The 12209-nt window shown below is 37.6% G+C and overlaps 1 protein-coding gene across 2 annotated transcripts in view; it reads right to left on the reverse strand.

Annotated features, from left to right (window-relative positions):
* The window catches only part of LOC144968820 (uncharacterized), an 86292-nt gene that overhangs the window by 26326 nt on the left and 47757 nt on the right, over window positions 1–12209 (reverse strand). Inside the window, exon 1 of one of the 2 annotated variants that reach the window (XM_078907528.1) lies at window positions 2646–3319. The exons of the other annotated variant lie outside the window; for it this stretch is intronic. The gene's annotated coding sequence lies outside the window, so the exon portion shown is untranslated. Of the gene's footprint in view, window positions 1–2645; window positions 3320–12209 lie in introns of those variants that run through there. 2 annotated transcript variants of the gene reach the window in all.

The raw sequence follows: 12209 nt of genomic DNA on the forward strand, positions 1-12209 counted from the left end.
GTAACGTCAATAAGTCACTAACCTGGGTTCAAAGCACTTTATGAGGGGTCCAAAGCCAAAGGCTACAATGAACATTAAGGATAGAACAACATATCGTTGTTTGTAATTGTAAGGTTACCATTAATTTCTTTTCAACGGAATGACCACGTACTCACACACCTGAGTATGATTAGAAATTGTGAGGATAGAAGCTTTCCAGGGACTCAACTTTTCGCCGCTCGAATCTTCAATAAAATATATCAAAATCAGCACTTAATAACGGGTCAACAAGAACAGAAGTAGCGAAAATCTGCGATTGTCCATCTATATTTTATATAAAATTGGATAATTTCTAGATCTGTGGACTAATAAAACAATAAAAATAATATGTAGATATTATAATTAAAAAGAGAGAGAAAGAGTATCGACCTAAAATGCATGCTTTCCCTTCTTATCATTATGAATTCTTATTTGAAAATGTTTGGAATTATGACATTACAGCTGAACCTAATATCTAGTCACATACCCGTTTATTTAAAAAAATATATATATCTAGTCTAGTCTTGTAATATTTTCACGAATTATTTTGCCTTCAAAATTTTTATTTAAGAAAAATTTAATATCTAAATGGGGAAAATCCGAATTTTAATTTATTTTTTTTTCTTCCAATTTCAGCATCTGAGAAATCTGTAAACGGATAAATCTGGGAGCGCTTCCATACCTCCACCCCTCTCCACATCTCTAGACTTCGTCTTTCTAGCTCACCTTGATTTAAGGTTTTATAAATTATATTTGCCATTTATTAGGGTCTTTATTTTGCAAGGGTTGTAATGCTCCTTTGCTCGTCACAAACCTGACAAAAAGAAATAAATGTTTTAAAAAATAACGAAATCTAGAAATTTCACAGGGGGTAGTGGTATGGAAGGGCTCTATGCATCTGTACTAGTGGCGGATAAATGTCTCTATTTGTCACACAATAATTTTTTTTTTATCTTTTCGCGTATCAATAATCGACAGCTGAGCGACAGTTAAATAATTATTTTGGTTAAAGTACAGAGCATCATGGTCATGACACGATTACAATAAGCGCACATAAAATTAACGTTATCCATGATGCATGCATGGAGCATTATCACTGGAGCAAAAAGTCTGTGTAGGTGCAAAGGCATACTATATTTATGATATGAAATGATAAATACACACGTTCATGAAATCCCATGTTCAAAATGCCATTGCCTTTGGTTATATTTATTCGTTTCAAGAAAGTAAAACATAAAGAAAGAAACAAAGAAATAAACAAAGAAATAAACAAAGAAAAACCAAAGAAAAAAAAGAAAGAAAGAAAGAGAAAGAGAGTGTGTGAGAGAGAGAGAGAGAGAGAGAGAGAGAGAGAGAGAGAGAGAAAGAGAGAGAGAGAGAGGGAGGAGAGAGAGAGAGAGAGAGAGAGAGAGAGAGAGAGAGAGAGAGAGAGAGAGAGACTTAAACCTCTTTTCAGTCAAACCAATTAAATAAATTAAGAAATTAGGAAGCAGCACTGGAGTAAGATAAAGATCTGAACCAGTGTGTATTTTTCCTTCTTGCTTTGTCCGACACGTTTCATTAGACTTGTTTAGATCTTTATCAAGTGAATAACGACGCATAGAAGGCGACAAATAATGGAGAAAACTGTAAATTTTACATGTAAAAGAATTTTATTTATTGTTCTGTTACTTGAGGAGTAATTTTGTTTCCCATACCATTGACGAATAAATGAATAAATGAATCTTCTTCTTCTTCTTCTTCTTACTATTATTATTATTATTATTAATAATAATGACAATAATAATGATACTAATAATAACAAACATTCCTATTACTTTTTTATGGCGTCCGATTGTCAGTTTGTTTTTGTTTTTGTTTTTTTAATATCTAAATCAGGGGACTTGATAAATTGTGCGTTTGTATGTGTGTGTGTGTGTGTGTGTGTGTGTGTGTGTGTGTGTGTGTGTGTCATTGTTGTTGTTGTTAAATGAGCTTTGAAAATAAAAAGAGATATCTTAAATTTCATCCTAAAGCAGAACCTTAATCATAAAAGCAACTAAATTCCTCTTTTCACAAACTAAGCCATTTGGACTTTAATGATAATTCCTTTATTTGTCTTAAATTTGTTGTTCTTATACAAATCGACAAGTTGAGCTTGAGCTTTTATATAGCGCAATATCCACTAAACGTGCTCAAAGCGCTTTACAAAGGGTCCTGACCAACAGCAACACGTAACATGTAGAACGAGACAGGACTCCTGTTAGGCGATATTACAATTGTTTTCGACAATGACAACGCTGTTAACGGCCAGGTACTCATTTTACACCTGAATATGGTGAGAGAATACGAGTAAAGAGTCTTTTCCAAGGACTCGAACTCGGGACCTTCCAATCCGAAAGCGAGTGTCATACGACTAGACCACATAGCTGCAACAATAGAAATGTCTCAAAATTATAAAAAATATTGGATAGAGAGGCATATTTTAAAGATTCATTCTAAACCAAATTTATAGAATAGGATGGACCTGAAACTCTTGTTAGTTGAGCTAAAATAGCAAAATTACATAAAAGACGTGGACAATTAATCGGTTTAGTCATAAGTAATAATATAAGATTCAGACGCATGTTTGTCAAATATACTCATACCTTAAAAATTAAATTGAAACTGAAACAGTGACCATCCTTAGCTCGCTGGTGGCAATTCTTTTCGCAGATCCACTAGTTATATTTATATCAAAAAGAAACTTAATCCTTATATGAATTGATATGATTCTGGTTCATGAATATGGGTAATCCTTTTCTGAATCAATAAATAAGCGGTGAATTTATGTTAATCAATTTAACCTAGTATGAAATAAAGGTACACAGCACAAATCGCAAGCATTAGGGACTTCTTAATACAATGACAATGAGAAATCAAACACTTTGGATATAGATCACAATATCTCGCCGAGATGGATATAGAGATCTGTAAAATAAATTATTTATCACAATATTATTAAATAACTATAAGAATACGTGAATATCATTTAATATATTGAAATAAATTCACTCCATGACAGTTGCCATACACAACAAAAAATCCAAGTCAATTATATATATCTTCTCTGTTAATAACAATCATTTGATACCAATACCAAAAATTTCAAAGCCAGTAGTCGACTACCACAAGTCGTGTCAATGGGATTTTTTTTTTATCGCCGTTTGTGGGCTTGCGAACGGCTACGTAACGACTAAATGCCGTGTGAAGCGAGGAGCGAGTGAACGAAGAGGTGAACGACATCTATGGCGGGTGCTCGTCGTGGCTGCTGCTGCTGCTGCTGGCGGCGAGCTACACAGACTATGGCGAGCTATGAGCTCGAGATAGGTCAGTCAGTGTTGGTTGGTGGTGACGATTGTGGCGGCGGTCGGTATTGGGTTGGTTTAAAGAGATAAACGAGTTGGAGCGAGTTGCGATGAGCTAAATCGACTGGATGCTTTCTGATACCAAAGCAACAGAAAAAGACAACTTCACGTCTACGTCGACCACTTTGGCGACACCCTCGTTTGATGGTCGAAACTTCAACCATCGACAAGAGTTAGACACAACAGACAACACAAATGATCTACATCTAAAAATAGAAATAAACGATAACGATTATTTGTAATGTCTTATGTGATTAACACAGAGTCGCGAATGACTGCCATGTTACACATCATCTCAGGCCACAGAAACTTGTACCCCTGGATTAATAGACGAACATATCGAAGACGAATAACAGAAGAAAAAAAAACAAATAGTTTTGAAAAAAGAAAAAAATCGACATCCCTTCTCCCAATGATTAAAAGTAAAAACGTGATTTCTCTATCGCACGCCTCAAGTCTATCAAGACTATCCAAAGCCCATAATAATCAGATGGGTTGGATTTTAAATTTACAGCATAAATTACACAACATGATGTGAAATAAATGGGGACTAAGTTTTCAGCTCCTTTTTCCTTAGTAAATAAAATCCGCCTTAATCCTACATTGGTTAGAGGGTGTACAAAGAATCTATCCGTGTCCCCATAAGAGGTGGTGCCACCCCTGCAGGTGGGTAAACTCAAAGACACCTTTGTTTGTGGGTAAACCCAATGACACATCTGCCAATGGATAACCCAGTGACACCTTTGCCAGTGGGTAACCTGAATGGCACCTCTGCAGGTGGGTAAACTCAAAGACATGTTTGCCAGTGGGTCAACCCAATGACACCTCTGCCGGTGGGTAAACTGAATGACACCTCTGCCAATGGATAAGCTCAATAACACCTCTGCTGCCGATGGATAAACCCAATGACACCGTAACCAGTGGGTAAACTGAATGACACCTCTGCCGATGGATTAACTCAATGCCACCTCTGCTGAAGGATAGACTCTATGGCACCCCTGCCGATGGTTAAACTCAATGGCACCTCTGCCGATAGATAGAACCAATTACACCTCTGCCGATGGATAAACTTAAAGACACCTGCTCTGCTCATGGGTAAACTCAATGACACCTCTGCCGATACCAGATAGACCCAAAAATAGAAGAGGTGGACTGAATTTTTGGGACTGTTTTTTTTTTTCTTCTATTTTTCTTTCTTGCTTTGTCTGGCACCTTTCACAGTGTCATCGAGTTTTACACCAGTCCACTTATTGATGTCACTGGTTTACACACTTGTTGGCAGAGGTGTCATTGAGTTTACCCGATGGATAAACTCAAAGACACATGCTCTGTTGATGGGCAAACTCAATGACACCTCTGCCAACGAGTGTGTAAACCAGTGACACCAATAAGTGGACTGGTGTAAAACTCGAAGACACTGTGAAAGGTGCCAGACAAAGCAAGAAAGAAAAATAGAAGAAAAAAACAGTCCCAAAAATTCAGTCTACCTCTTCCATTTTTCTTTCTTGTCGTCTGTCACCTTTCATACACACTTGTTCAGATCTTTACACACAACCTATACAAAAATAGCTTTATTTCACATGTTAGTTATTGCTATACATATTTTTTTTTCTGCTAAATGAGCTCTTCAACACAGTGTTGATATATTTTAACTATAGCAAATATTTTTGTTCAAATATTATGCTGTACAAAAGGAAATCAGAATGAGAAAAATGTTGGCTGCATCGTAGCGAATGTGACAATTTTCCTATTACTATTCGTGGTAAGGAAGGGGTTAAACCTGTCCATACCCACAAAGCTTTTTAATTTATTTTTATAAACATGGACACGAACTTAACAAGTAGGCTTCCCGATAATCAGTTGTATTCTGGAACACACATTTTCTCCTTTAAACTAAAAAAAATGTTTACTTCATACGTGACCCATCGTCTCCAAGAGGTTTTGTGTCGGCATGAAACGGATGATGGAAATTGAATTTGCAGTATTTAAAATATGAAACTTGGGGTTGATGTATGGCGGAGAAAAAAAATAGTTGTTTTTTTTTTTTCTTCTCAAAGTTCGTAGTTCTTATAATAATAATGATGCTAAATTCACTCATTGGGGTCTTAGCAGTATAGTTACGTCATGGGTCTTAGTCGTTCCGACATAATACCCTTTCGAGACGATGGGTCACACACATACATCAACAGATTAAGATGACCTCCGACCGGTCAAAGAGTCTTAAATCAGAGAATACTTTGGGGTCTTGGGTTTAAGATTTAGAAAACAACTTGGGGGTCGTCTTAATCGGTCAACATCATTACTAAATGAAAGCTTTGGGTTGAACTCACAGGATTTTAAATTTTTGACTTATGGGGGTCATTTTAATCAATCGATATGATCGAATTAAATGTTTTCTGGTCAAAGAAAACAAAGGGACAAAGATGATTTGGTTTTGTTTTGTGTTTTTGGATTTTTTTTTTTTTCAGTGATGCTCCTTTTACAATTGGCCTGGTATTTATATGTGGAATTTCGGCACATTGCGGATACATACATTTTGTGTATAAGTAAAGGGGCGATAAGAGAGAAAAGAAAGAAAAAAAATTCCTCTCAACCAAAAATCGAAAAGGGGCCCTTTGATTGCGAGTGGAGTTCTCTACCGATTTATCAATCAGGACCTCGTATATCTACAGTTTTGTATAATGATATAAAATAATATTATCTTTCCTTTATTTTTAGACAATCTAGCAACACCACAACGGCACATAGAAAAAGGTAAGGTGAGGTGGGAAGGAGGGTAGACAACAGACATTAAGGCCAAATGTTTTGTGTATCTGTTTACTGGTCGCGAACTTTCTTCGAACGATACCAACCAGCAAACTGTTTCGAACACAATGCTTACGAACATCGAATAATTTCTTCGACTACTTTCAGCATGATACCAAGGACTTGCATGAATTTCGAGCGAAAATTTGATATGGAAATGGGAGTAAAATTTTTCAAATATTTTCGCTGAGGTCTATATCTACTTCCGCCCCCCCCCCTTCCTCCCCCGCTCCCTCCCAAAGCATATTAATTACAATAGGAAAAAAAGTTCACATTCAAACAATACTCTTTCAAATAAAAAGAATGTCGACTACCAAAACATAAGCTTTACAGAAAGAAGCGGAAAGTCTTGTATTTATAACCATAAAAACCACTAATCATTAATATTATCGTAACTGGATTATTCGTCTGCGTGTGCGGACAACGGAAAAATGCGAATGTTATTCGAGTAATATAATATTATGATCAGTCCGTCCTACAGACTAGGAGGCTGTATTCTCTATGGTTCGTCCGTTCCAAGTCTACAAGTTGTTCGTCTGCGTCCCGGGAGCGATGGTAGTGCGGAGCGGTCCTTGGCAAGCTTAAGGACCACGGTCCTACGGTCCTTGGGAAATGAAGACCGCAAGGACCGGTCCTAGGACCGGTCCTTTTCGACATTGAACATTCCTGAGAGACTGTTGGAAATTCGAACCGGTTTGACCTTTGAGAGGTGGATCGTTCATTCTTGAACCGTTAAAGACCGCTACACGATGAAAACCGTGCCTACAGGAGTAAAACACACGGAGTAGTCACACTCATTTCAAATTGTAACCTAATTAGAGAAGAGGGTGATGCCTTCTTTATTTGCTCACCGTACTTCATTGTACTTCGATAATTTAATAAAATTTGAAATTTATCCCCATTAACGGAGATAATGGCATCGCCCAAGGCGTTGATCGAGTTGTTCGTGGCGTGATACACACACGCAACTCCTACCCCCCCCTCCCCCCCCCCCCACACACAACACAATTAGAGGCAGCGAGCATTGAAGAGTAAGAGAGAGACGTGAAGTTATAATAAGAGGGGTGGATGAGGTGATAAGAGGGGTCGATGGTGACTTTTCGCCAGATCTAACAAACTCAGCTACCCATTCATTGCTGAGTAGACAGGGATTCAGAAAAAAATCGACTGCACCCGGGATCGATCTCTGGCCCTTTGCGTATAAAGAGAGTGCTCTATCAACTGAGCTATCGGGGTCCCCAAATATTCTATTGGACTTTTTTAAAATTCAGACGTTATAACTGGGTTTTTTGGAAGGAAGAAACTAATGAAACTCATATTATTTGATTAGTAAAAACACCAAACGAAATTTTAATATTATTGTATTATTTTAAATGACAACACTGCGATAGAAAGGAGTGGTGACAAGAGATGGACAAAAGAAAACAAAAATCGGATTTGCTACTTGCTAGGTTCGACACACACACACACACACACACACACACACAAACACACACATCTTTTGTAGTCACATACATTTCAAACAATAACCCATTAGAGAAGAGGGGTCATGCCTTCACCATAGATCATTGTCATTGCGATCATTATGGTGTAGTAAATTTTGAAATTTACCCCGTATAATGGAATCGTCCAAGGCGTGCGCCTCCTGTTCCCCCCATCTCACACACGAAAGGGCGGTTTGCGGAGTGGAGGTTGGTGGTCGTCTGCCTGTATGGTCGTCTGTGTCGTTTAGTGTATGGCAAAGGGGGGTGGGTGCGATTAATTAAGTGGGATGGGTGGTGATTGGTGGAAGATAGGCAACCGAAGCAACGAATCGCTGGGGAAGTAGTAGGCTATGGCGCGAGACCGTAGGACCGTGGTCCTTCCTTGCAAGGACCGCCCCGCACTAGTTGAAAGGTGATAAGAAGTGAGGACCGCCGCCGATCTTCCCCTCTGGGACCGGTCTTCGGTTCACAGCTAAAAGACCGTCGGACCGCGGTCCAGACCGGTCTTCAGCGCGGCACTAGATGTAAGCAGTACTGCCCAAAAATAGTATTCTGCCATACTCTGGAAAAATACATATTTAAAAATTTGGCCAGAAAACTCGCCAAATTTTAAAATAATCCCAGAGTACGGCAGTTTATTGCGTGTGGCGGTTTCTGACTGAGGTCAATGCCCGACGTCGTTGAAGGGTAATGGCCCAGTTCTTCGATAAACAGAAATAAACGATTGCCGACAGCGAGTGGCGCAACATTCCAGAAGGAATGCAGTATACAATCCAGATACGACCGACATAAATATTATAGTAACCGTTTATTATGTAGCACAACGATTCTCATATTATCTCATAGATCAGTTGTGAAGTAATTGTGAGGTTTTATTAGTTTGTTGTTGTTGTTACTTTTGTTCCCCCATCTCTCTCTCTCTCTCTCTCTCTCTCTCTCTCTCTCTCTCTCTCTCTCTCTCTCTATCTCTCTCTCTCTCTATCTCTATCTCTATCTCTCTCTATCTCTCTCTATCTCTCTCTATCTCTCTCTCTCTCTCTATATATATATATATATATATATATATATATATATCTTTCTCTCTCTCTCTATCTCTCTCTCTCTCTCTCTCTCTCTCTATCTCTCTCTCTCTCTCTCTCTCTCTCAGGCATGCGAACAAAAGAATTCACTATAAAAAAACCCACATATCTAAACAAACTGAACGACGACAATAATATGTGACCAACCGTCTAAAAACGGTATAATTTCGGGATGATTCAGAATCTAAACTTTGATGACAGACGTTTAGGTAAAATATTCACAACATCAGCCAGCTGGAAATAACGTACCAACAGACAAATCTGTGTGTATCCTTGATCATTTATAGTCTGATTGATATACATAATTTAGTGAGAAGTAATCACCAAAATCGCTGTCTAATAACAATAACAAAGCTGAGGGACGCCAATTTCGTTCCTTCTATATGAGACTTGAAGGGAGATTATATGTATTACTGAGGAGATGAATATCATACAGAGACAAAAATCAAAATAGATAAAAATATGTCAATTTTTACTTTAAAATCCTTTTATTGACATCTGAATAATACTGTTTGGAAGCGATGGGTCAAATGATATGACGTCTTGCTAGTTTAGGTATAAAAATTAATAAACTGTCTTAGTTTTGTGTCACTATTACTATTGTGTACTTGTGTTTTAAATAAGTAAAATTTAGTGATTTTAATGTAATGCCAGAAAATATAATAAATTGGATTCAATAGTCTGATGTCACGCCGGCCCAGCAACGAGCAGCTTGGTTTTAAACAAAGAAAATCGGTATTTTTTATTTTTCATGCTGGCTACAACTTTTTCACATGTCATGTGATCAAATGTATAAAAGTCAAAACATGATCAGATTTATAATGTTTTTCTCCTCTGGATACACTTTTATGTTCGTCGGAGAAGTATTTCATAGGGCGGCCGCCATTGTTTCGATAGTTTAGAACCAGTTACTAAGTTACTATGCGTGATTACGAGGGAAGTGACGTCACGACTGTTGTCGCCTATTAAAAACAGCTTCCAAACATCCCAAGAATTTGGAATTTGGCTTTAAGATGACTATGCCAAATTACAATCTTGGTATCTGGCTTCTTCGTTTCAGGTTGAGAACGGCGTCGTTGATCTTTGCACATTATGGCCGTTGCACGTAGACTTCTGTTTCATTGATAGGATTGTCATAATTAATCCCATCTGAAATGTTCAGATCATTGGAATAATTATAACAACAACAACAACAACAACAACAACAACAATAATAATAATAATAATAATAATAATAATAATAATAATAATAATATAATAATAATAATAATAATAATAATAATAATATCTTATTTCTAAAGTGCTGTTCCCAGTCCAATGACAGCTTAATGCGTACTATACAACTAAATCAACAACAACAACAACAACAACAACAACAACAAATTACTCCAAATACATTGAATAAAGATACGCATTCAGTCAAAGCCATAAATATTAATTTTAGTCTGTTCCCAGCTATTCAAGCAAAATATCCATTTACTTTAGAAATGGAAGTTAAATCAATCTGAAAGCGTACAGACCCAACTCTGCATGCTGAATTAAACAGATAATTTTTCGCCATAATTTATTTAGGACACAGTCATCGGAAGCGGTCGAACTATCTTCGTCCGATGAGCAAAATAGTGAAAGGGCAAAGTTAATACCATACCATTTTCCACTACGCAAAAGCATCAACCGAAAGAATGTTATGAATATAATGTCATGAATTATTACACATCATTGAAACAAAAAGCACTGTTAATAACCACCCACACAATGTATTGCAAAACTCTCTTCGTGAGCATAATATGGATATAATTTAGAGGTAATCGAGACAATCTCTATTGACAGTTCGCCACAACCTACCGCGGTTAGAGATTAATGTTGCGTTATACATGCTTACGGCAGCCACAGCTTGTGCCGCGCCCCCTGTTTGGATTTATGGTTATCTAGCTCTACGAGGTGGAGACAAATAAAAGGCTTCCCAAGTCCAATTTGATTTCAAATGGGTGTATTCGTAGCCATCGTTAACTGAACTTACGATGGCTACGGTGTATTTCACTTTTTTTTTCTTGGGGGGGGGGGGGGGGGGGGGGGAGGTTCAGTTTCAATCGACTTCTTCAATTCCCCAGGATTTGCGAGTCAAGAGCATAGCGTCTTATCCAAAGATTAGCAAGCAATTGTTGCAGTTCTTTAACCGCTGTAGGAATCGGGATAAATTCTGTCTCCACGTGTTTTACATCTTAGCGGGGAAAGGGAAGGGAGGGTAGAAGTAAGAGGACGTAATACGACAATTCATCCACAATTTACAACAGCAATCACGAGAATATTACTTAGCAAAAAAAGTAGTTAGTTATGTGGATCCACAGATGATAATTTGTCTAGATCAATAGGCATGATTTATATTACCTTTCCATGTGCTCGAGGTCATTGATCATATTACAAAGTATGCTCAAAATGACCCACATAGCGAAAAGTATTCACAGATTTTGAAATATCTAGAATCACGATTGGTCATTTTGTTCAGAATGACACATAGTATGTGTACAATTTTCATAAACAAAACAGCGTATTAACATTTGTTAAGTAGCATCCAATCGTTGGACAGCAACAAATCATGTGATTGATGACTTGGTTGGACGAAAACATGAATATAGATCGCTCCCATTGGTATCGTGTCTACCTCATTACATTATGAGAGTTACAGTATGGTCACTCCTCACTCCTCAGTTCCCGATGGATGGCGTTATTTAAAATAGCGTGCGTGCCACATAACATGAGGTCTCTGACCTTAATGGAAACAATTAATATATGAAATCATTGCATTCATCTATCTTGGGTGATTTCTTAGTCTTGCTCGAGCTCAGTTAGTGCCCTTCACAGTGACAGGAATAATGGCATAGATAATATACAGTGAAATCCGGTTAAACCAAAAGCACATAAAGGGGAAGAGTATGAGACTTGGGGAAAACTTACTATGTTTACCAAAGAAAACTTACTATGTTTACCAAATTATTGGAAAATTAAATCATGTTCTATAGATAGTTCGAAGATGGCGTCACCCAGGCCTTTGCTATTGTTTTTTCCATCCGCGTTTGTGAGTTGTTCTCACTAAACTGTATTAACCTGACTATGAACGTTCATGGTTACACGGAGTTTGTGTATTGGTCCGTTATACTTCCGGATGGCAATGTTGTGAACTTCTTGGCCAAGCGCATTCTATCTATACCGAAAAGAATCTCATTATTGTATCGCGTTTTGCACCGATTTCTATGTAGGCGGGCCGCATAAAAATATCAACTGAAGGCATACTTTCTCTCTAATCCTTAATGTAAATGTTGCTGCTCGAAGCTCGAAGAAATAAATAATAATGTGAAATTGAATGTAAGCTTCAATTTAATTACAAAAACAGATCAAATGAACGTTTCGGGTTTCCCCTTTATCAGCAAAACAGGATG

The sequence above is a fragment of the Berghia stephanieae genome, chromosome 3 (assembly GCF_034508935.2).
Source record: "Berghia stephanieae isolate SIO BIC M18660-M18661 chromosome 3, UCSD_Bste_1.3, whole genome shotgun sequence".
NCBI lineage: Eukaryota > Metazoa > Mollusca > Gastropoda > Nudibranchia > Aeolidiidae > Berghia > Berghia stephanieae.